The sequence below is a fragment of the Salmo salar genome, chromosome 06 (genome assembly GCF_965601325.2).
Source record: "Salmo salar chromosome 06, fSalSal1, whole genome shotgun sequence".
Taxonomy (NCBI): domain Eukaryota; kingdom Metazoa; phylum Chordata; class Actinopteri; order Salmoniformes; family Salmonidae; genus Salmo; species Salmo salar.
Window position 1 is genome coordinate 3,235,958 of NC_138296.1, and position 24,049 is coordinate 3,260,006.

The following is a 24,049-nucleotide window of genomic DNA, read 5'->3' on the forward strand; positions in this document are numbered from 1 at the left end:
TACCCCTCCATGTGTCAACAAGTATTAGAGATCACTATGTACACAGGTAAGAACAGGGATATTACCCCTCCATGTGTCAACAGGTATTAGAGATCACTATGTACACAGGTAAGAACAGGGATATTACCCCTCCATGAGTCAACAGGTATTAGAGATCACTATGTACACAGGTAAGAACAGGGATATTACCCCTCCATCTGTCAACAGGTATTAGAGATCACTATGTACACAGGTAAGAACAGGGATATTACCCCTCCATGTGTCAACAGGCCGGTGTTAGAGAGCTCTATGTACACAGGTAAGAACAGGGATATTACCCCTCCATGAGTCAACAGGTATTAGAGATCACTATGTACACAGGTAAGAACAGGGATATTACCCCTCCATCTGTCAACAGGTATTAGAGATCACTATGTACACAGGTAAGAACAGGGATATTACCCCTCCATGTGTCAACAGGCCGGTGTTAGAGAGCTCTATGTACACAGGTAAGAACAAGGATATTACCCCTCCATGTGTCAACAGTATTAGAATAGTAGAGGAGAGACTTTGTAACTACTGTGACCTGGAAGAGGTAGAGAATGAAATTCACTCAATACTTTATTGCCCTTTAAAAGACGATATACAGGTGTTTCTATTCCAGAAAGCCACTAGGTGGTAGGGCCTAGGAGAACCCTGGCATTATTTGGCTGATCAAAGAGGAAACCGTGAAATGTTTTATTGTCCATTCTATATTCACGTTTGCCAATTTGTTTGATAAAGCCTGGAATAAGAGAAAAAGCCCAACCTATAATTAAATGACATATTTAGTTCAAGGTGTATATCAAGTCCACGTACGTACGGATTGTGCGTAGGCTTATTCATTTGAAGTCGGAAGTTTACATACACTTAGGTTGGAGTCAGTAAAACTCGTTTTTCAACCACTCCACAAATGTCTTGTTAACAAACTATAGTTTTGGCAAGTTGGTTAGGACATCTACTTTGTGCATGACACAAGTAATTTTTCCAACAGTTGTTTACAGACAGATTATTTCACATCACAATTCCAGTGGGTCAGAAGTTTGCATACATTAAGTTGACTGTGCCTTTAAACAGCTTGGAAAATTCCAGAAAATTATGTCATGGCTTTAGAAGCTTCTGATAGGCTAATTGACATCATTTGAGTCAATTGGAGGTGTACCTGTGGATGTATTTCAAGGCCTATCTTCAAACTCAGTGTCTCTTTGCTTGACATCATGGGAAAATCAAAAGAAATCAGCCAAGACTTCAGAAAGAACAATTGTAGACCACCACAAGTCTGGTTCATCCTTGGGAGCAATTTCCAAACGTCTGAAGGTACCAAGGTCATCTGTGAAAACAATAGTACACAAGTATAAACACAATGGGACCACGCAGCCATCATACCGCTCAGGAAGGAGACGCGTTCTGTCTCCTAGAGATGAACGTACTTTGGTGTGAAAAGTGCAAATCAAACCCAGTACAACAGCAAATGATCTTGTGAAGATCCTGGAGGAAACAGGTACAAAAGTATCCATATCGACGGTAAAACGAGTCCTATATTGACATAACCTGAAAGGCCGCTCAGCAAGGAAGAAGCCACTGCTCCAAAACCACCATAAAAAAGCCAGACTACGGTTTGCAACTGCACATGGGGATAAAGGTAGTACTTTTTGGAGAAATGTCCTCTGGTCTGATGAAACAAAAATAGAATTGTTTGGCCATAATGACCATCGTTATGTTTGGAGGAAAAAGGGGGAGGCTTGCAAGCCGAAGAACACCATCCCAACCGTGAAGCACGGGGGTGGCAGCATCATGTTGTGGGGGTACTTTGCTGCAGGAGGGACTGGTGCACTTCACAAAATAGATGGCTTCATGAGGAACAAAATTATGTGGATATATTGAAGCAACATCTCAAGACATCAGTCAGGAAGTTAAAGCTTGGTTGCAAATGGGTCTTCCAAATGGACAATTACCCCAAGCATACTTCCAAAGTTGTGGCAAAATGGCTTACGGACAACAAAGTCATGGTATTGGAGTGGCCATCACAAAGCCCTGACCTCAATTCTATAGAACATTTGTGGGCAGAACTGAAAAAGCGTGTGCGAGCAAGGAGGCCTACAAACCTGACTCAGTTACACCAGCTCTGTCAGGAGGAATGGGCCAGAATTCACCCAACTTATAGTGGGAAGCTTGTGGAAGGCTTCCCGAAACGTTTGACCCAAGTTAAACAATTTAAAGGCAATGCTACCAAATACTAATTGAGTGTATGTAAACTTCTGACCCAGTGGGAATATGATGAAAGAAATAAATGCTGAAATAAATCATTCTCTATACTATTATTCGGACATTTCACATTCTTAAACTAAAGTGGTGATCCTAACTGACCTAAGACAGTGTAACACCCTGGCCATAGAGAGGTTTTTTTTTGTTCTTTATTTTGGTTAGGCCAGGGTGTTACATTGGGTGGGCGTTCTATGTTCCTTTTTCTATGTTTTGGTATTTCTTTGTTTTGGGCCGTGTGTGGCTCCCAATCAGGCACAGCTGAAGCTCGTTGCTGCTGATTGGGAGTCACACATAAGGAGCATGTTTTTCCTTTGGGTTTTGTGGGTAATTGTTTCTGTTTAGAGTATTTTCCTAACAGGACTGTTTGCTGTCGTTTTTGTTCATTTTTCATATTTTGAATTAAAATTCTAATGATGAACACAACCTCTGCTGCACCTTGGTTCCCTCTTCCAGACAGCCGTTACAGACAGGGAATTCTTTTAAAACTGAGTTTAAAAGAATTTGGCTGAGATGAATATTAACTTCCGACTTAAACTGTACATGTATGGATTTTTTTATGTAGCCTTTTGTTTTCTATTTATACAACCTGCCATCTACCCACCTGGGGACTGAGGGTTATGAGAGAACCCCCACATCACTAGCTTCTCTTTAAACAACCTGCCATCTACCCACCTGGGGACTGAGGGTTATGAGAGAACCCCCACATCACTAGCTTGCATGTTCTGCAGCCTTGTAAAGATAAGGAGGGGATGACTAGGAGGCAGGTTGGCATTTATTGTCATGAATCTTGCCCTGGAGGCAGTTCAGCAAAGTGGTAACTAGCTGGAACAGACAGAAAGTAATAAAATCAGATTTTAATCCTAACCTCACTGCTCATTCTTCCCTTAAGTGGTGCATACACAAAGGACACACACACACACACACACACACACACACACACACACACACACACACACACACACACACACACACACACACACACACACACACACACACACACACACACACACACACACACACACACACACACACACCACACACACACACAGGGCTCCTGAGTGGTGCAGTGGTCTAAGGCACTGCATCTCAGTGCAAGAGGTATGACTATAGTCCCTGGTTCGAATCCAGGCTGTATCACATCTGGCCTTGATTGGGATTTCCATAGGGCAGCGCACATTTGGCCCAGTGTTGTCTTGGTTTGGCCGGGGTAGGCCGTCATTGTAAATAATTATTTGTTCTTAACTGACTTGCCTAGTTAAATAGACATTACACTTACATTTTAGTTTTTTGTGATGAAAGAAACAGAAGCTGAAATAAATTATTCTCTCTACTATTATTCTGACATTTCACATTCTTAAAATAAAGTGGTGATCCTAGCTGACCTAAAACAGGGCATTTTTACTAGGATTAAATGTCAGGAATTGTTAAAAACTTAGTTTAAATTTATTTGGCTAAGGTGTATGTAGTAAACTTCCAACTTCTACTGCTAATCTTTCACATTTGAATTCTTTCTTGGGGGCCCGGCCGGGTTTAAATGCTTTTTTCAGTTTCATTCATCTGTATTTATTTATTGTAGTTTTTGCTGCTTAAAGGTTTTTGTTGTTGCCTAGACAAACTTATTATCATGGTGATTCTTCGTATTCGGTGGGAGGAGCTTCAGCTCAATATTAGGAAGGTGTTCTTAATGTTTTGTACACACCAGAAACTGTTGAGCGTGAAAACCCAGCAGCGTTGCAGTTCTTGACACGAACAGGTGCATCTGGCACCTATCATACCCCGTTCAAAGGCACTTAAATCTATTGTCTTCACCCTCTGAATGGCACACACACAATCCATCTCTCAGTTGTCTCAAGGCTCTGTCTCCTCCCCTTTATCTACACTGATTAAACTGGATTCACCTGGTCAGTCTAGGTCATGGAAAGAGCAGGTGACCTTAATGTTTTGTACACTCAGTGTATATTTGCCAGAATGATTAGGATACATTTCCCAATAGGATGTGGAATCAGTGTCAACATGTTTTTTTGGTACGTTGGAATCAGTGTAAATATATGTTTTTGTACTTCGTCCTTGTGGCTTGGTGACCTGCACGTATAAAAGTGTTCCTCTATCTCAAGCTGAACAGAACCTACAGACTACCACCTGTGATTCCTTCTCTGACAGGAAAAGATTACTATGGAGAAGTTGGCCATCCTTCTGCTTCTGAGTGCTGCCATTGCACTGGGCGATGCCAACCTGACCCTGCTCCTTGGTTTAGAACCCTTACTGAAGACTGAGGTGGAACAGACTCCTCCTGTTGAGGCTCAGGTAGCAGCAGTGCAGGAGGGGACAAAGGAAAGTTCATGTCCCTCAGACTGGCACCCATATGGATCACGCTGTTTCAAGTTTGTCAGCATTCCACAGTCATGGGCAGATTCAGAGCAAAACTGTTTGGCACTTGGTGGAAACCTAGCATCCGTGCATAACCTTTTAGAGTACCGTTTCATGCAAGCACTGACAAAGGACACCAATGGCCACCTACCTGACACCTGGGTTGGAGGTTTTGATGCAGTCAAGGAGGGCTTATGGATGTGGTCAGATGGGACCAGATTTGACTACACTCACTGGAACACTGGTGAGCCCAATAACGCTGGAGAAGGAGAGGACTGTCTGCAGATGAACGCTGCAAGTGAGAAGCTCTGGTTTGATGTGCCCTGTGAGTGGAAGTTTGTATCTATCTGTTCCAGAAGAATGTAGGCTAGGAAATGACCCAGCCACTTCAACTCCCACCTCCAGGGGTCAACAGTCTACACTTCAATACTCAAACCAAGATCTGTCACTCACTGCAGCTCACCAACATGACAAATAAAACATGTATTCACAAAACATCTTTCCACCTATCTAATGATTAGCTAACAAGCCATATCTAACAGTTAGAAATAATGACAGAGGAATTTACAAGAGACAGCAAACAGCAAACATGTAGCTACCGAAAAAACTGCCTTTGAAGTTCAATGCAGACTTTTATACTAAGTCATGATCTGCTGTTAGCTAGCTACTGTTTAGGTAGGCTAACCTTTCAGGTTAACTAACATTAGGTAAACTTGTGATGAAACTGTGTGATGTTGCTGATCCTGCTTTTGAAATTAAAGATAAATGACATACTCTGAATAGTTTGTTTTCTTCATTTGCTATTGCTAAACAAGTTGTCATGGCACATCAGTTAGTCTGATGGTGAGATATTATAAACTAGAATAAAGATAATCTCTCAATAACATCAACCTGCATCACTAAAAACAATTGATACATGATACAACCTTATCATACTGTTAATATGAATTATTAACTCTCTTCCTAACAGACCATTTGTTTCTGAATGGTTTAGATGCAGGAAAATAAAGTTATATAACTATTAACTAACATGAATTATCAGCATTAGTTCATAATTTATGGCTTAGTAAACATGCATACAATGAATAAATACTTAGTAGATATTAAATGAATGATTTATTTATTCAGGTTAACTAATGCATTAACTAATGTACCCTTATTGTAAAGTGTTACCATTCCCTGTCTTTCATATCTGAGGCTAAATCCATGAGGCTGAGAAATGTGACAGGGAATGTGTCCAGAGAGAGAGAGAGAGAGAGAGAGAGAGAGAGAGAGAGAGAGAGAGAGAGAGGGAGAGAGAGAGTGCTATTTCATTTCTCCCCTGAATGAAGGACTGAAGAAGCTCTGAGATTAAAAGGCAGAAAAGAAAGAAAAGGCGGAGTCACAGGGACGGAGAGTCCCTCACAGAACAACTTGACAGCCAGTAGAGCTTTAGGAGGAGAGATATACGAGGAGGAAGCTGCTTATTTTGGGCAATTGTCAGAGGAAGTGAGTTTGTGACACCAGGTTATATTGAAATTATACTTCACTTGATTCACACCTACTACGCTTAAGGCAATGTTCGCATATACTGTAGGCTCACTTGTCAACAAGAGCAGGAAAGGACAGGGGACATCAGAGAAGTATAAGTTGAAGAAAGTGCAGTGTCAGAGACACATATGAAATAAAAACATCTGCTTTTCTCCATACCGTCATGACAGTGGCAGATATTTCAAAGAGTTAAAAACAAATAATTTGAATGACTCTTTATACACATTTCCATTAGAACTATCAGAACTCATAGCTATAAGGTGTTTGGATATAAAGCTTATGTCATGCTTCAGATTGATAGTGAAGTTAGTAGTTAGATCTGAATAAACGTATTAGTACTTTCCCTAAACCACTAGGAATGTTGATGATATAATGAAATAAACAGATAACAAAAGGTTTTGTCCAGCAGAGCACATTATTGCTGGGACATAGTTGCTATTCAGGTTTCTAGAGAGCACTAGGAAAAAAACAAGGTCTGTGTTAGAGGTGAATACTGTAGGTGTCATAGGATAGGCTTAAAGGAGAACAGATGGAGACGGGGGTTAAAGGACAACAGATAGAGACGAGGGTTAAAGGACGATAGATGGAGACGAGGGTTAAAGGAGGACAGATGGAGACGAGGGTTAAAGGACGGGGGTTAAAGGACGATAGATGGAGACGAGGGTTAAAGGAGGACAGATGGAGACAAGGGTTAAAGGACCACAGATGAAGACGAGGGTTAAAGGACAACAGATGGAGACAGGGGTTAAAGGACGACAGATGGAGACGAGGGTTAAAGGACGACAGATGGAGACAGGGGTTAAAGGACGACAGATGGAGACGAGGGTTAAAGGACGACAGATGGAGACGAGGGTTAAAAGACAACAGATGGAGACGAGGGTTAAAGGACGACAGATAGAGACGAGGGTTAAAGGACAACAGATGGAGACAGGGGTTAAAGGACGACAGATGGAGACGAGGGTTAAAGGAGGACAGATGGAAACGAGGGTTAAAGGACGACAGATGGAGAAGGGGGTTAAAGGACGACAGATGGAGACGAGGGTTAAAGGAGGACAGATGGAAACGAGGGTTAAAGGAGGACAGATGGAAACGAGGGTTAAAGGACGACAGATGGAAACGAGGGTTAAAGGACGACAGATGAAGACGAGGGTTAAAGGCCGACAGATGAAGACGTGTCCTCCTCCCAGAGTGCTAAGAACCTTGGCGTGACCCTGGACAACACCCTGTCGTTCTCCACTAACATCAAGGCGGTGACCCGATCCTGTAGGTTCATGCTCTACAACATTCCCAGAGTACGACCCTGCCTCACACAGGAAGCGGCGCAGGTCCTAATCCAGGCACTTGTCATCTCCCGTCTGGATTACTGCAACTCGCTGTTGGCTGGGCTCCCTGCCTGTGCCATTAAACCCCTACAACTCATCCAGAACGCCGCAGCCCGTCTGGTGTTCAACCTTCCCAAGTTCTCTCACGTCACCCCGCTCCTCCGCTCTCTCCACTGGCTTCCAGTTGAAGCTCGCATCCGCTACAAGACCATGGTGCTTGCCTACGGAGCCGTGAGGGGAACGGCACCTCCGTACCTTCAGGCTCTGATCAGTCCTTACACCCAAACGAGGGCACTGCGCTCATCCACCTCTGGCCTGCTGGCCCCTCTACCTCTGAGGAAGCACAGTTCCCGCTCAGCCCAGTCAAAACTGTTCGCTGCTCTGGCACCCCTATGGTGGAACAAGCTCCCTCACGACGCCAGGACAGCGGAGTCAATCACCACCTTCCGGAGACACCTGAAACCCCACCTCTTTAAGGAATACCTGGGATAGGACAAAGTAATCCTTCTAACCCCCCCCCCCCCTAAAAGATTTAGATGCACTATTGTAAAGTGGTTGTTCCACTGGATATCATAAGGTGAATGCACCAATTTGTAAGTCGCTCTGGTTAAGAGCGTCTGCTAAATGACTTAAATGTAAATGTAAAGGACGACAGATAGAGACTAGGGTTAAAGGACGACAGATGGAGACGGGGGTTAAAGGACGACAGATAGAGACGAGGGTTAAAGGACGACAGATGGAGACGGGGGTTAAAGGACGACAGATAGAGACGAGGGTTAAAGGACGATAGATGGAGACAAGGGTTAAAGGACGACAGATAGAGACGAGGGTTAAAGGACGACAGATGAAGACGAGGGTTAAAGGACGACAGATAGAGCTGAGCTAAACAAGCTGAGCTGAGCTAAACAACTTTTGCCCCGTAGCACTCACTTCCGTCATCATGAAGTGCTTTGAGAGACTAGTCAAGGATCATATCACCTCCACCCTACCTGACACCCTTGACCCACTCCAATTTGCTTACTGCCCCAAGAGGTCCACAGACGACGCAATCGCAATCACACTGCACACTGCCCTAACCCATCTGGACAAGAGGAATACATACCAAAAACAACGAGACGGCCTACAGGGAGGAGGTGAGGGCCCTCGGAGTGTGGTGTCAGGAAAATAACCTCACACGCAACGTCAACAAAACAAAGGTGTTGATCATGGACTTCAGGAAACAGCAGAGGGAGCATCCCCCTATCCACATCAACGGTACAGTAGGTGGAAAGTTTTAAGTTTCTCGGCGTACACATCATGGACAAATTGAAATGATCCACCCACACAGACAGCATAGCGGAACGCCTAGATGCAAGAGGTTTTAAAGAGATTATACATTACTAGGGTTAGGGTTAGTACTTAAAGAGATTATACATTACTAGGGTTAGGGTTAGTACTTAAAGAGATTATACATTACTAGGGTTAGGGTTAGTACTTAAAAAGATTATACATTACTAGGGTTAGGGTTAGTACTTAAAGAGATTATACATTACTAGGGTTAGTACTTAAAGAGATTATACATTACTAGGGTCAGGGTTAGTACTTAAAGAGATTATACATTACTAGGGTTAGTACTTAAAGAGATTATACATTACTAGGGTTAGGGTTAGTACTTAAAGAGATTATACATTACTAGGGTTAGTACTTAAAGAGATTATACACTACTAGGCCTAGTACTTACATCTAGATGTTGCACTAGCGGAACGCCTCGCCAATATCCAATGATAGGGCGTGGCGCGAATTACAAACTCCTCAAAAATCCAAAAACTTCAATTTTTCAAACATATGAATATTTTACACCATTTTAAAGACAAGACTCTCCTTTATCTAACAACATTGTCTGATTTCAAAAAGGCTTTACAACGAAAGCAAAACATTACATTATGTCAGGAGAGTACCCAGCAGAAATAATCACACACCCATTTTTCAAGCTAGCATATAATGTCACAAAAACCAAAACCACAGCTAAATGCAGCACTAACCTTTGATGATCTTCATCAGATGACACTCCTAGGACATTATGTTATACAATACATGCATGTTTTGTTCAATCCAGTTCGTATTTATATCAAAAACCAGCTTATTTGGAACCAAAACAACATTGGGTGTTGAAGTAGAAGTCCTGGGAGTGTATTCTGACGAAGAACAGCAAAGGTAATCCAATTTTTCTTATAGTAAATCTGAGTTTGGTGAGTGCCAAACTTGGTGGGTGTCAAAATTGCTAGCCATGATGGCCGGGCTATCTACTCAGAATATTGCAAAATGTGCTTTCACCGAAAAGCTATTTTAAAATCGGACACCGCGATTGCATAAAGGAGTTCTGTATCTATAATTCTTAAAATAATTGTTATGTTTTTTGTGAACATTTATCGTGAGTAATTTAGTAAATTCACTGGAAGTTTTCGGTGGGTATGCTAGTTCTGAACGTCACATGCTAATGTAAAACGCTGTTTTTTGATATAAATATGAACTTGATTGAACAAAACATGCATGTATTGTATAACATAATGTCCTAGGATTGTCATCTGATGAAGATCATCAAAGGTTAGTGCTGCATTTAGCTGTGGTTTGGGTTTATGTGACATTATATGCTAGCTTGAAAAATGGGTGTCTGATTATTTCTGGCTGGGTACTCTGCTGACATAATCTAATGTTTTGCTTTTGTTGTAAAGCCTTTTTGAAATCGGAGAGTGTGGTTAGATTAACGAGAGTCTTGTCTTTAAAATGGTGTAAAATAGTCATATGTTTGAGAAATTTAAGTAATAGCATTTCTAAGGTATTTGAATATCGCGCCACGGGATTACACTGGCTGTTGAGTAGGTGGGACGCAAGCGTCCCACCTAGCCCATAGAGGTGAAAATCTATTTTTATGCAATTTTTCTCGTAAAATAGCGATAATATTCCGACCGGGAGACGTTGTATCCGTTCAAAGACTGAAAGAAGTAAAATGGAGTCGTCACATGCACACGCGCCCCGTGTCATTGTTCTCAGATCGACCACTTTCCAAATCGCCTACTGTTTTTCGCCCAGGGACTGCAGAGTCATCATTCCCCGTTCTGGCGCCTTCTGAGAGCCTATGGGAGCCTTAGAAAATGTCACATTACAGCAGAGATCCTCTATTTTCCATAAAGAGGCTATAGAATGCCAAGAAATGGTCAGAGAGGGCTTTCCTGTATGGAATCTTCTCAGGTTTTGGCCTGCCATACAAGTTCTGTTATACTCACAGACACCATTCAAACAGTTTTAGAAACTTTAGGGTGTTTTCTATCTAACTAAAATAATTATATGCATATTCTAGTTTCTGGGCAGGAGTAGTAACCAGATTAAATCGGGTACGTTTTTTATCCAGCCGTGAAAATACTGCCCCCTAGCCATAACAGGTTAAAGAGATTATTCATTACTAGGGTTAGTACTTAAAGAGATTATACATTACTAGGGTTAGTACTTAAAGAGATTATACATTAGTAGGGCTCTTACTGAATGATAATAATTCAATACCCCCCACCCTCCCTGCACACACACACACACTTACCCTCCATTCCCTCCATTTTAGACATGGTAACAGAATGTAAACCCTCCATTGTAGACATTGTAACAGAATGTAAACCCTCCATTCCCTCCATTGTAGACATTGTAACAGAATGTAAACCCTCCATTCCCTCCATTGTAGACATTGTAACAGAGTGTAAACTCTGCCACCAGGATAAAGCAATACCTGTGACTATAGAAATAGTGCCGGCCATCTATTCTCCACTGTCTGTATTTCAGGACTGCTGTTCAGGATCTCCTGTCTTCTCAGGGCAAATATCTTTCCCATACAGAGATTGATTACAGCCAAGTCTTCGTGTGTCTTCTTCATCTCAAGAGAAATATCGGTCCTTAGCTTTTCCAGATCTGCTTCAACGTTTGATTGAGGGAACTGTGACAGGTTGACTGGTTCACAGTAAACAGTGTGTTTTAGTGGTGGTTCTGGATCTTTCCATTTTGGGCACTTTTTTTACCAACCTCAGGACAACTTTCTCTGCCCAGTTTCGTTCTGTATTTGTCTACTTTAAACTTAAGGCCATTCTTCCATCCCTCCCACACTTTTGGTGACCCATTGTCAGCAAGGCATTTATGTCAGTGGACTAAGGCTTTTGCAGCATCTTCAAAGTCACACTCACTTGGATACTCATTCCTCTGATTCATAGATTTTGCCACACCATCCAAAATCTGTTGTGTTTGGTTTCTGGCTTAACACCAGTTGTCTTCCAAATTGGTCATACCCTTGATTTCCCTCTCTCAGCAACAATTCAAGATCATGTGAAAATGTTGGCACCTCAAAGTTGTCACTCGGTTGTCCTGGATAATGTGTAGTTGATAAGTGTAGATTACTCAATGACACCCCAGAGCTAGTCATGGCATCCTCCAATATCAACAGCTTAACTGTGCCCCTGTTTGGCAGATCATCAATGCAGGTCAACTTGATAAACTGTGAATCAGACTGTGAGTTTTGAAATTGAATGTCAAAGGTGCAAGGATTGTCAAATTGCTGCCTCAGTAAAATGATAAATTGGTAAATAGAAGCTGGACGTTCTGGTAGCATCATCCAATTCCACCTTCCTCCAAGATCACTGGACGTTTGAAGGGAGATGAGAAAGAACTTAACAACAATTACATTAATACGACTGATGTCAAGCCTGTCGTTTAATAAGTAATAATGGAATGAATATGCATATGCTCGAATTAAACATTTCAAATGTATTTATATAGCCCTTCTTACATCAGCTGATATCTCAAAGTGCTGTACAGAAACCCAGCCTAAAACCCCAAACAGCAAGCAATGCAGGTGTAGAAGCATGGTGGCTAGGAAAAACTCCCTAGAAATACCTAAACCTTGGAAGAAACCTAGAGAGGAACCAGGCTATGAGGGGTGGCCAGTCCTCTTCTGGCTGTGCAAGGTTGAGATTATAACAGAACATGGCCAAGATGTTCAAATGTTCATAGATGACCAGCAGGGTCAAATAATAATTATCACAGTAGTTGTCGAGGGTGCAACAGGTCAGCACCTCAGGAGTAAATGTCAGTTGGCTTTTCATAGCCGATCATTGAGAGTATCTCTACCGCTCCTGCTGTCTCTAGAGAGTTGAAAACAGCAGGTCTGGGACAGGTAGCACATCCGGTGAACAGGTCAGGGTCCCATAGGCAGAACAGTTGAAACTGGAGCAGCAGCACGGCCAGGTGGACTGGGGACAGCAAGGATGCATCATGCCAGGTAGTCCTGAGGCATGGTCCTAGGGCTCAGGTCCTCCGAGAGAGAGAGAGAAAGAGGGAATTAGATAGAGCATACTTACATTTACACAGGACACCGGATAAGACAGGAGAAATACTCCAGATATAACTGACTGACACTAGCCCCCCGACACATAAACTACTGCAGCATAAATACTGGAGGCTGAGACTGGAGGGGTCAAGAGACACTGTGGCCCCGTCCGATGATACCCCCGGACAGGGCCAAACAGACAGGATTTAACCTCTTACATCTAGATGTTCCGCTAGCGGAACGCCTCGCCAATATCCAATGATAGAGCGTGGCGTGAATTACAAACACCTCAAAAATCCCAAAACTTCAATTTTTCAAACATATGACTCTTTTACACCATTTTAAAGACAAGACTCTCCATTATCTAACCACATTGTCCGATTTCAAAAAGGCTTTACAACGAAAGCAAAACATTAGATTATGTCAGGGGAGTACCAAGCCAGAAATAATCACACACCCATTTTTCAAGCTAGCATATAAAGTCACAAAAACCAAAACCACAGCTAAATGCAGCACTAACCTTTGATGATCTTCATCAGATGACACTCCTAGGACATTATGTTATACAATACATGCATGTTTTGTTCAATCAAGTTCATATTTATATCAAAAACCAGCTTTTTACATTAGCATGTGACGTTCAGAACTAGCATACCCACCGAAAGCTTCCAGTGAATTTACTAAATGACTCACGATAAACATTCACAAAAAACATAACAATTATTTTAAGAAGTATAGATACAGAACTCCTTTATGCAATCGCGGTGTCCGATTTTAAAATAGCTTTTCGGTGAAAGCAAATTTTGCAATATTCTGAGTAGATAGCCCGGCCATCACGGCTAGCTATTTTGACACCCACCAAGTTTGGCACTCACCAAACTCAGATTTACTATAAGAAAAATTGGATTACCTTTGCTGTTCTTCGTCAGAATGCACTCCCAGGACTTCTACTTCAACATCCAATGTTGTTTTGGTTCAAAATAATCCATAGTTATATCCAAATAGCTGCGTTTTGTTCTTGGTTCAAGACACTATCCGAAGGGTGACGCGCTGGCGCTTATTGTGACAAAAAATTTCAAAATATTCCATTACCGTACTTCGAAGCATGTCAAACGCTGTTTAAAATCAATTTTATTCTATTTTTTCTCATAAAATAGCGATAATATTCCAACCGGGAGACCTTGTTTTCGTTCAAACACTGAAAATAGAAAATGGAGTCTTCACATCCACACGTGCGCCCGTGTCATTATTCTCAGAACGACCACTTTCCAAAACCCCTACTGTTTTTCGCCCAGGGACTGCAGAGTTACCATTCAACGTTCTGGCGCCTTCTGAGAGCCTATGGGAGCCTTAGAAAATGTCACGTTACAGCAGAGATCCTCTATTTTCGATAAAGAGGCTACAGAAGGCCAAGAAATGGTCAGACAGGGCACTTCCCATATAGAATCTTCTCAGGTTTTGGCCTGCCATATGAGTTCTGTTATACTCACAGACACCATTCAAACAGTTTTTATAACTTTAGGGTGTTTTCCATCCAAATCAAATAATTATATTCAAATTCTAGTTTCTGGGCAGGAGTAATAACCAGATTAAATCGGGTACATTTTTTATCCGGCCGTGAAAATACTGCCCCCTATTATAAACAGGATAACCCCACCCACCTTGCCAAAGCACAGCCACCACACCACTAGAGGGATATCTTCAAACACCAACTTACCATCCTGAGACAAGGCCGAGTATAGCCCACAAAGATCTCCGCCAAGGCACAACCCAAAGGGGGCGCCAACCCAGCATATCCATAATATGTGAATGTGAAGCTGTTTTGAGTGATGTCGGTGGCCACACACAACAAAAAGTATGGTCCCACCAAATTGGAGGTGGGCACAAACTTAACCTTCAATTCCATCCAACAGAACGGCAAACATAAAGTATAGGTTACACAAAACACTTTATTTAACAAATCCATGTTTTATTTATTTCTTATTTAGAGTTTTCTGTGGTTTATTTCTCTTGAGGTTTATGTTCACAGGACAAGTCTATCACTTACTCATACTCAGGCAGACCTGCTTGGAATTTACTTTTTCATTCTACAAGGGCTCACAACACAGCAGCTCCATAAGTTCACTACAAAAATGTCCAACTGTTTCACATTTTTCAAACACATTTTCTTTCAGTTCAACAAGATCACCAAACATCAATCATCAGGCCATTACTTTTTATTGCAAACATTTGCTTTACTTCGAAGAAAGATACATAAGCCCACCCTAAATAGTATGAGGACATCCAGACAGGATGTCCTTAAAAGGGCATAAACATAAAACACAGAAATAGATCATCAATCACTTTTTGACACATACCGTCTACTATATAGTGTGGCCTGAACTCGGACCCTCAATTTTCCCTGAAACAGAAGATAATTGAACCAGGACACTGTCCCAAGATATAACAGAAGATAATTGAACAGGGACACTTTGTCCCCAGATATAAAAGAAGATAATTGAACCAGGACACTTTGTCCCAAGATATAACAGAAGATAATTGAACCAGGACACTTTGTCCCAAGATATAACAGAAGATAATTGAACCAGGACACTTTGTCCCCAGATATAACAGATACTAAGGCAGGTTTCAGTCTGAACTCGTCTCTGACCAAATGTGTAGCAGCAGTTTGTAACTGTATAGTAGAATAGCTGTGTACACAATCCTAATACTATGGACTTCATTTAAACACTTGAATATTGTCTTATTTTAGGACTGAACTGGTCTGGTCAGATAGACTAGAGGTTAGAGTGGTGGGTCAGTAACTGGTATGGTCAGTTAGACTAGTGGTTAGAGTGGTGGGTCAGTAACTGGTATGGCCAGATAGACTAGTGGTTAGAGTGGTGGGTCAGCAACTGGTATGGTCAGATAGACTAGGGGTTAGAGTGGTGGGTCAGTAACTGGTATGGTCAGATAGACTAGGGGTTAGAGTGGTGGGTCAGTAACTGGTATGGTCAGATAGACTAGTGGTTAGAGTGGTGGGTCAGTAACTGGTATGGTCAGATAGACTAGTGGTTAGAGTGGTGGGTCAGTAACTGGTATGGTCAGATAGACTAGTGGTTAGAGTGGTGGGTCAGTAACTGGTATGGTCAGATAGACTAGTAGTTAGAGTGGTGGGTCAGTAACTGGTATGGTCAGATAGACTAGTGGTTAGAGTGGTGGGACAGTAACTGGTATGGTCAGATAGACTAGTGGTTAGAGTGGTGGGTCAGTAACTGGTATGGTCAGATAGACTAGTGGTTAGAGTGGTGGCTCAGTAACTGGTATGGTCAGGTAGACTAGTGGTTAGAGTGGTGGGTCAGTAACTGGTATGGTCAGATAGACTAGTGGTTAGAGTGGTGGGTCAGTAACTGGTATGGTCAGATAGACTAGTGGTTAGAGTGTTGGGTCAGTAACTGGTATGGTCAGGTAGACTAGTGGTTAGAGTGGTGGGTCAGTAACTGGTATGGTCAGATAGACTAGTGGTTAGAGTGGTGGGTCAGTAACTGGTATGGTATAGTCAGATAGACTAGTGGTTAGAGTGGTGGGTCAGTAACTGGTATGGCCAGATAGACTAGTGGTTAGAGTGTTGGGTCAGTAACTGGTATGGTCAGATAGACTAGTGGTTAGAGTGGTGGCTCAGTAACTGGTATGGTCAGATAGACTAGTGGTTAGAGTGTTGGGTCAGTAACTGGTATGGTCAGGTAGACTAGTGGTTAGAGTGGTGGGTCAGTAACTGGTATGGTCAGATAGACTAGTGGTTAGAGTGTTGGGTCAGTAACTGGTATGGTCAGGTAGACTAGTGGTTAGAGTGGTGGGTCAGTAACTGGTATGGTCAGATAGACTAGTGGTTAGAGTGGTGGGTCAGTAACTGGTATGGTCAGATAGACTAGTGGTTAGAGTGGTGGGTCAGTAACTGGTATGGTCAGATAGACTAGTGGTTAGAGTGGTGGGTCAGTAACTGGTATGGTCAGGTAGACTAGTGGTTAGAGTGGTGGGTCAGTAACTGGTATGGTCAGATAGACTAGTGGTTAGATTGGTGGGTCAGTAACTGGTATGGTATGGTCAGATAGACTAGTGGTTAGAGTGGTGGGTCAGTAACTGGTATGGCCAGATAGACTAGTGGTTAGAGTGTTGGGTCAGTAACTGGTATGGTCAGATAGACTAGTGGTTAGAGTGGTGGCTCAGTAACTGGTATGGTCAGATAGACTAGTGGTTAGAGTGTTGGGTCAGTAACTGGTATGGCCAGATAGACTAGTGGTTAGAGTGTTGGGTCAGTAACTGGTATGGTCAGATAGACTAGTGGTTAGAGTGGTGGCTCAGTAACTGGTATGGTCAGATAGACTAGTGGTTAGAGTGTTGGGTCAGTAACTGGTATGGTCAGGTAGACTAGTGGTTAGAGTGGTGGGTCAGTAACTGGTATGGTCAGATAGACTAGTGGTTAGAGTGTTGGGTCAGTAACTGGTATGGTCAGGTAGACTAGTGGTTAGAGTGGTGAGTCAGTAACTGGTATGGTCAGATAGACTAGTGGTTAGAGTGGTGGGTTAGTAACTGGTATGGTCAGATAGACTAGTGGTTAGAGTGGTGGGTCAGTAACTGGTATGGTCAGATAGACTAGTGGTTAGAGTGGTGGGTCAGTAACTGGTATGGTCAGATAGACTAGTGGTTAGAGTGGTGGGTCAGTAACTGGTATGGTCAGATAGACTAGTGGTTAGAGTGGTGGGTCAGTAACTGGTATGGTCAGAGACTAGTGGTTAGAGTGGTGGGTCAGTAACTGGTATGGTCAGATAGACTAGTGGTTAGAGTGGTGGGTCAGTAACTGGTATGGTCAGGTAGACTAGTGGTTAGAGTGGTGGGTCAGTAACTGGTATGGTCAGATAGACTAGTGGTTAGAGTGGTGGGTCAGTAACTGGTATGGTCAGATAGACTAGTGGTTAGAGTGGTGGGTCAGTAACTGGTATGGTCAGATAGACTAGTGGTTAGAGTGGTGGGTCAGTAACTGGTATGGTCAGATAGACTAGTGGTTAGAGTGGTGGGTCAGTAACTGGTATGGTCAGATAGACTAGTGGTTAGAGTGGTGGGTCAGTAACTGGTATGGTCAGATAGACTAGTGGTTAGAGTGGTGGGTCAGTAACTGGTATGGTCAGATAGACTAGTGGTTAGAGTGGTGGGTCAGTAACTGGTATGGTCAGATAGACTAGTGGTTAGAGTGGTGGGTCAGTAACTGGTATGGTCAGGTAGACTAGTGGTTAGAGTGGTGGGTCAGTAACTGGTATGGTCAGATAGACTAGTGGTTAGAGTGGTTGGTCTTTAACTGGTATGGTCAGATAGACTAGTGGTTTGAGTGGTGGGTCAGTAACTGGTATGGTCAGATAGACTAGTGGTTAGAGTGGTGGGTCAGTAACTGGTATGGGATGGTCAGGTAGACTAGTGGTTAGAGTGGTGGGTCAGTAACTGGTATGGTCAGATAGACTAGTGGTTAGAGTGGTGGGTCAGTAACTGGTATGGTCATATAGACTAGTGGTTAGAGTGGTGGGTCAGTAACTGGTATGGTCAGATAGACTAGTGGTTAGAGTGGTGGGTCAGTAACTGGTATGGTCAGGTAGTCTAGTGGTTAGAGTGGTGGGTCAGTAACTGGTAAGGTATGGTCAGCTAGACTAGTGGTTAGAGTGGTGGGTCAGTAACTTGTATGGTCAGATAGACTAGTGGTTAGAGTGGTCGGAGTCAGTAGACTAGTGGTTAGAGTGGTGGGTCAGTAACTGGTATGGTCAGATAGACTAGTGGTTAGAGTGGTGGGTCAGTAACTGGTATGGCCAGATAGACTAGTGGTTAGAGTGGTGGGTCAGTAACTGGTATGGTCAGATAGATTAGTGGTTAGTGGTGGCTCAGTAACTGGTATGGTCAGATAGACTAGTGGTTAGAGTGTTGGGTCAGTAACTGGTATGGCCAGATAGACTAGTGGTTAGAGTGGTGGGTCAGTAACTGGTATGGTCAGATAGACTAGTGGTTAGAGTGGTGGGTCAGTAACTGGTATGGTCAGATAGACTAGTGGTTAGAGTGTTGGGTCAGTAACTGGTATGGTCAGATAGACTAGTGGTTAGAGTGGTGGGTCAGTAACTGGTATGGTCAGATAGACTAGTGGTTAGAGTGTTGGGTCAGTAACTGGTATGGTCAGGTAGACTAGTGGTTAGAGTGGTGGGTCAGTAACTGGTATGGTCAGATAGACTAGTGGTTAGAGTGGTGGGTCAGTAACTGGTATGGTCAGATAGACTAGTGGTTAGAGTGGTGGGTCAGTAACTGGTATGGTCAGATAGACTAGTGGTTAGAGTGGTGGGTCAGTAACTGGTATGGTCAGATAGACTAGTGGTTAGAGTGGTGGGTCAGTAACTGGTATGGTCAGGTAGACTAGTGGTTAGAGTGGTGGGTCAGTAACTGGTATGGTCAGATAGACTAGTGGTTAGAGTGGTGGGTCAGTAACTGGTATGGTCAGGTAGACTAGTGGTTAGAGTGGTGGGTCAGTAACTGGTATGGTCAGATAGACTAGTGGTTAGAGTGGTGGGTCAGTAACTGGTATGGTCAGATAGACTAGTGGTTAGAGTGGTGGGTCAGTAACTGGTATGGTCAGATAGACTAGTGGTTAGAGTGGTGGGTCAGTAACTGGTATGGTCAGATAGACTAGTGGTTAGAGTGGTGGGTCAGTAACTGGTATGGTCAGATAGACTAGTGGTTAGAGTGGTGGGTCAGTAACTGGTATGGTATGGTCAGGTAGACTAGTGGTTAGAGTGGTGGGTCAGTAACTGGTATGGTCAGATAGACTAGTGGTTAGAGTGGTGGGTCAGTAACTGGTATGGTCAGATAGACTAGTGGTTAGAGTGGTGGGTCAGTAACTGGTATGGTCAGATAGACTAGTGGTTAGAGTGGTGGGTCAGTAACTGGTATGGTCAGATAGACTAGTGGTTAGAGTGGTGGGTCAGTAACTGGTATGGTCAGATAGACTAGTGGTTAGAGTGGTGGGTCAGTAACTGGTATGGTCAGATAGACTAGTGGTTAGAGTGGTGGGTCAGTAACTGGTTATGGTCAGATAGACTAGTGGTTAGAGTGGTGGGTCAGTAACTGGTATGGTCAGGTAGACTAGTGGTTAGAGTGGTGGGTCAGTAACTGGTATGGTCAGATAGACTAGTGGTTAGAGTGGTGGGTCAGTAACTGGTATGGTCAGATAGACTAGTGGTTAGAGTGGTGGGTCAGTAACTGGTATGGTCAGATAGACTAGTGGTTAGAGTGGTGGGTCAGTAACTGGTATGGTCAGGTAGACTAGTGGTTAGAGTGGTGGGTCAGTAACTGGTATGGTCAGATAGACTAGTGGTTAGAGTGGTGGGTCAGTAACTGGTATGGTCAGGTAGACTAGTGGTTAGAGTGGTGGGTCAGTAACTGGTATGGTCAGGTAGACTAGTGGTTAGAGTGGTGGGTCAGTAACTGGTATGGTCAGGTAGACTAGTGGTTAGAGTGGTGGGTCAGTAACTGGTATGGTCAGATAGACTAGTGGTTAGAGTGGTGGGTCAGTAACTGGTATGGTCAGATAGACTAGTGGTTAGAGTGGTGGGTCAGTAACTGGTATGGTCAGATAGACTAGTGGTTAGAGTGGTGGGTCAGTAACTGGTATGGTCAGGTAGACTAGTGGTTAGAGTGGTGGGTCAGTAACTGGTATGGTCAGATAGACTAGTGGTTAGAGTGGTGGGTCAGTAACTGGTATGGTCAGATAGACTAGTGGTTAGAGTGGTGGGTCAGTAACTGGTATGGTCAGATAGACTAGTGGTTAGAGTGGTGGGTCAGTAACTGGTATGGTCAGATAGACTAGTGGTTAGAGTGGTGGGTCAGTAACTGGTATGGTCAGATAGACTAGTGGTTAGAGTGGTGGGTCAGTAACTGGTATGGTCAGATAGACTAGTGGTTAGAGTGGTGGGTCAGTAACTGGTATGGTCAGGTAGACTAGTGGTTAGAGTGGTGGGTCAGTAACTGGTATGGTCAGATAGACTAGTGGTTAGAGTGGTGGGTCAGTAACTGGTATGGTCAGATAGACTAGTGGTTAGAGTGGTGGGTCAGTAACTGGTATGGTCAGATAGACTAGTGGTTAGAGTGGTGGGTCAGTAACTGGTATGGTCAGATAGACTAGTGGTTAGAGTGGTGGGTCAGTAACTGGTATGGTCAGATAGACTAGTGGTTAGAGTGGTGGGTCAGTAACTGGTATGGCCAGATAGACTAGTGGTTAGAGTGTTGGGTCAGTAACTGGTATGGTCAGATAGACTAGTGGTTAGAGTGGTGGCTCAGTAACTGGTATGGTCAGATAGACTAGTGGTTAGAGTGTTGGGTCAGTAACTGGTATGGCCAGATAGACTAGTGGTTAGAGTGTTGGGTCAGTAACTGGTATGGTCAGATAGACTAGTGGTTAGAGTGGTGGCTCAGTAACTGGTATGGTCAGATAGACTAGTGGTTAGAGTGTTGGGTCAGTAACTGGTATGGTCAGATAGACTAGTGGTTAGAGTGGTGGGTCAGTAACTGGTATGGTCAGATAGACTAGTGGTTAGAGTGTTGGGTCAGTAACTGGTATGGTCAGGTAGACTAGTGGTTAGAGTGGTGGGTCAGTAACTGGTATGGTCAGATAGACTAGTGGTTAGAGTGGTGGGTCAGTAACTGGTATGGTCAGATAGACTAGTGGTTAGAGTGGTGGGTCAGTAACTGGTATGGTCAGATAGACTAGTGGTTAGAGTGGTGGGTCAGTAACTGGTATGGTCAGATAGACTAGTGGTTAGAGTGGTGGGTCAGTAACTGGTATGGTCAGATAGACTAGTGGTTAGAGTGGTGGGTCAGTAACTGGTATGGTCAGATAGACTAGTGGTTAGAGTGGTGGGTCAGTAACTGGTATGGTCAGGTAGACTAGTGGTTAGAGTGGTGGGTCAGTAACTGGTATGGTCAGATAGACTAGTGGTTAGAGTGGTGGGTCAGTAACTGGTATGGTATGGTCAGATAGACTAGTGGTTAGAGTGGTGGGTCAGTAACTGGTATGGCCAGATAGACTAGTGGTTAGAGTGTTGGGTCAGTAACTGGTATGGTCAGATAGACTAGTGGTTAGAGTGGTGGCTCAGTAACTGGTATGGTCAGATAGACTAGTGGTTAGAGTGTTGGGTCAGTAACTGGTATGGCCAGATAGACTAGTGGTTAGAGTGTTGGGTCAGTAACTGGTATGGTCAGATAGACTAGTGGTTAGAGTGGTGGCTCAGTAACTGGTATGGTCAGATAGACTAGTGGTTAGAGTGTTGGGTCAGTAACTGGTATGGTCAGGTAGACTAGTGGTTAGAGTGGTGGGTCAGTAACTGGTATGGTCAGATAGACTAGTGGTTAGAGTGTTGGGTCAGTAACTGGTATGGTCAGGTAGACTAGTGGTTAGAGTGGTGGGTCAGTAACTGGTATGGTCAGATAGACTAGTGGTTAGAGTGGTGGGTTAGTAACTGGTATGGTCAGATAGACTAGTGGTTAGAGTGGTGGGTCAGTAACTGGTATGGTCAGATAGACTAGTGGTTAGAGTGGTGGGTCAGTAACTGGTATGGTCAGATAGACTAGTGGTTAGAGTGGTGGGTCAGTAACTGGTATGGTCAGATAGACTAGTGGTTAGAGTGGTGGGTCAGTAACTGGTATGGTCAGATAGACTAGTGGTTAGAGTGGTGGGTCAGTAACTGGTATGGTCAGGTAGACTAGTGGTTAGAGTGGTGGGTCAGTAACTGGTATGGTCAGATAGACTAGTGGTTAGAGTGGTGGGTCAGTAACTGGTATGGTCAGATAGACTAGTGGTTAGAGTGGTGGGTCAGTAACTGGTATGGTCAGATAGACTAGTGGTTAGAGTGGTTGGTCTTTAACTGGTATGGTCAGATAGACTAGTGGTTTGAGTGGTGGGTCAGTAACTGGTATGGTCAGATAGACTAGTGGTTAGAGTGGTGGGTCAGTAACTGGTATGGGATGGTCAGGTAGACTAGTGGTTAGAGTGGTGGGTCAGTAACTGGTATGGTCAGATAGACTAGTGGTTAGAGTGGTGGGTCAGTAACTGGTATGGTCAGATAGACTAGTGGTTAGAGTGGTGGGTCAGTAACTGGTATGGTCAGATAGACTAGTGGTTAGAGTGGTGGGTCAGTAACTGGTATGGTCAGATAGACTAGTGGTTAGAGTGGTGGGTCAGTAACTGGTAAGGTATGGTCAGCTAGACTAGTGGTTAGAGTGGTGGGTCAGTAACTTGTATGGTCAGATAGACTAGTGGTTAGAGTGGTGGGTCAGTAACTGGAACGGTATGGTCAGGTAGACTAGTGGTTAGAGTGGTGGGTCAGTAACTGGTATGGTCAGATAGACTAGTGGTTAGAGTGGTGGGTCAGTAACTGGTATGGTCAGATAGACTAGTGGTTAGAGTGGTGGGTCAGTAACTGGTATGGTCAGATAGACTAGTGGTTAGAGTGGTGGGTCAGTAACTGGTATGGTCAGGTAGACTAGTGGTTAGAGTGGTGGGTCAGTAACTGGTATGGTCAGATAGACTAGTGGTTAGAGTGGTGGGTCAGTAACTGGTATGGTCAGGTAGACTAGTGGTTAGAGTGGTGGGTCAGTAACTGGTATGGTCAGATAGACTAGTGGTTAGAGTGGTGGGTCAGTAACTGGTATGGTCAGGTAGACTAGTGGTTAGAGTGGTGGGTCAGTAACTGGTATGGTCAGATAGACTAGTGGTTAGAGTGGTGGGTCAGTAACTGGTATGGTCAGATAGACTAGTGGTTAGAGTGGTGGGTCAGTAACTGGTATGGTCAGATAGACTAGTGGTTAGAGTGGTGGGTCAGTAACTGGTATGGTCAGATAGACTAGTGGTTAGAGTGGTGGGTCAGTAACTGGTATGGTCAGATAGACTAGTGGTTAGAGTGGTGGGTCAGTAACTGGTATGGTCAGATAGACTAGTGGTTAGAGTGGTGGGTCAGTAACTGGTATGGTCAGATAGACTAGTGGTTAGAGTGGTGGGTCAGTAACTGGTATGGTCAGATAGACTAGTGGTTAGAGTGGTGGGTCAGTAACTGGTATGGTCAGATAGACTAGTGGTTAGAGTGGTGGGTCAGTAACTGGTATGGTCAGATAGACTAGTGGTTAGAGTGGTGGGTCAGTAACTGGT

General features: G+C 43.6%; 1 protein-coding gene and 1 pseudogene across 1 annotated transcript in view; both read left to right on the plus strand.

Moving 5' to 3' along the window:
- Positions 1–24,049, plus strand: part of LOC145879787 (ribonuclease inhibitor-like) — a 206,803-nt gene that overhangs the window by 141,260 nt on the left and 41,494 nt on the right. The window lies entirely within an intron of this gene.
- On the plus strand, positions 4,385–5,430 carry LOC123743358 (ladderlectin pseudogene; annotated as a pseudogene).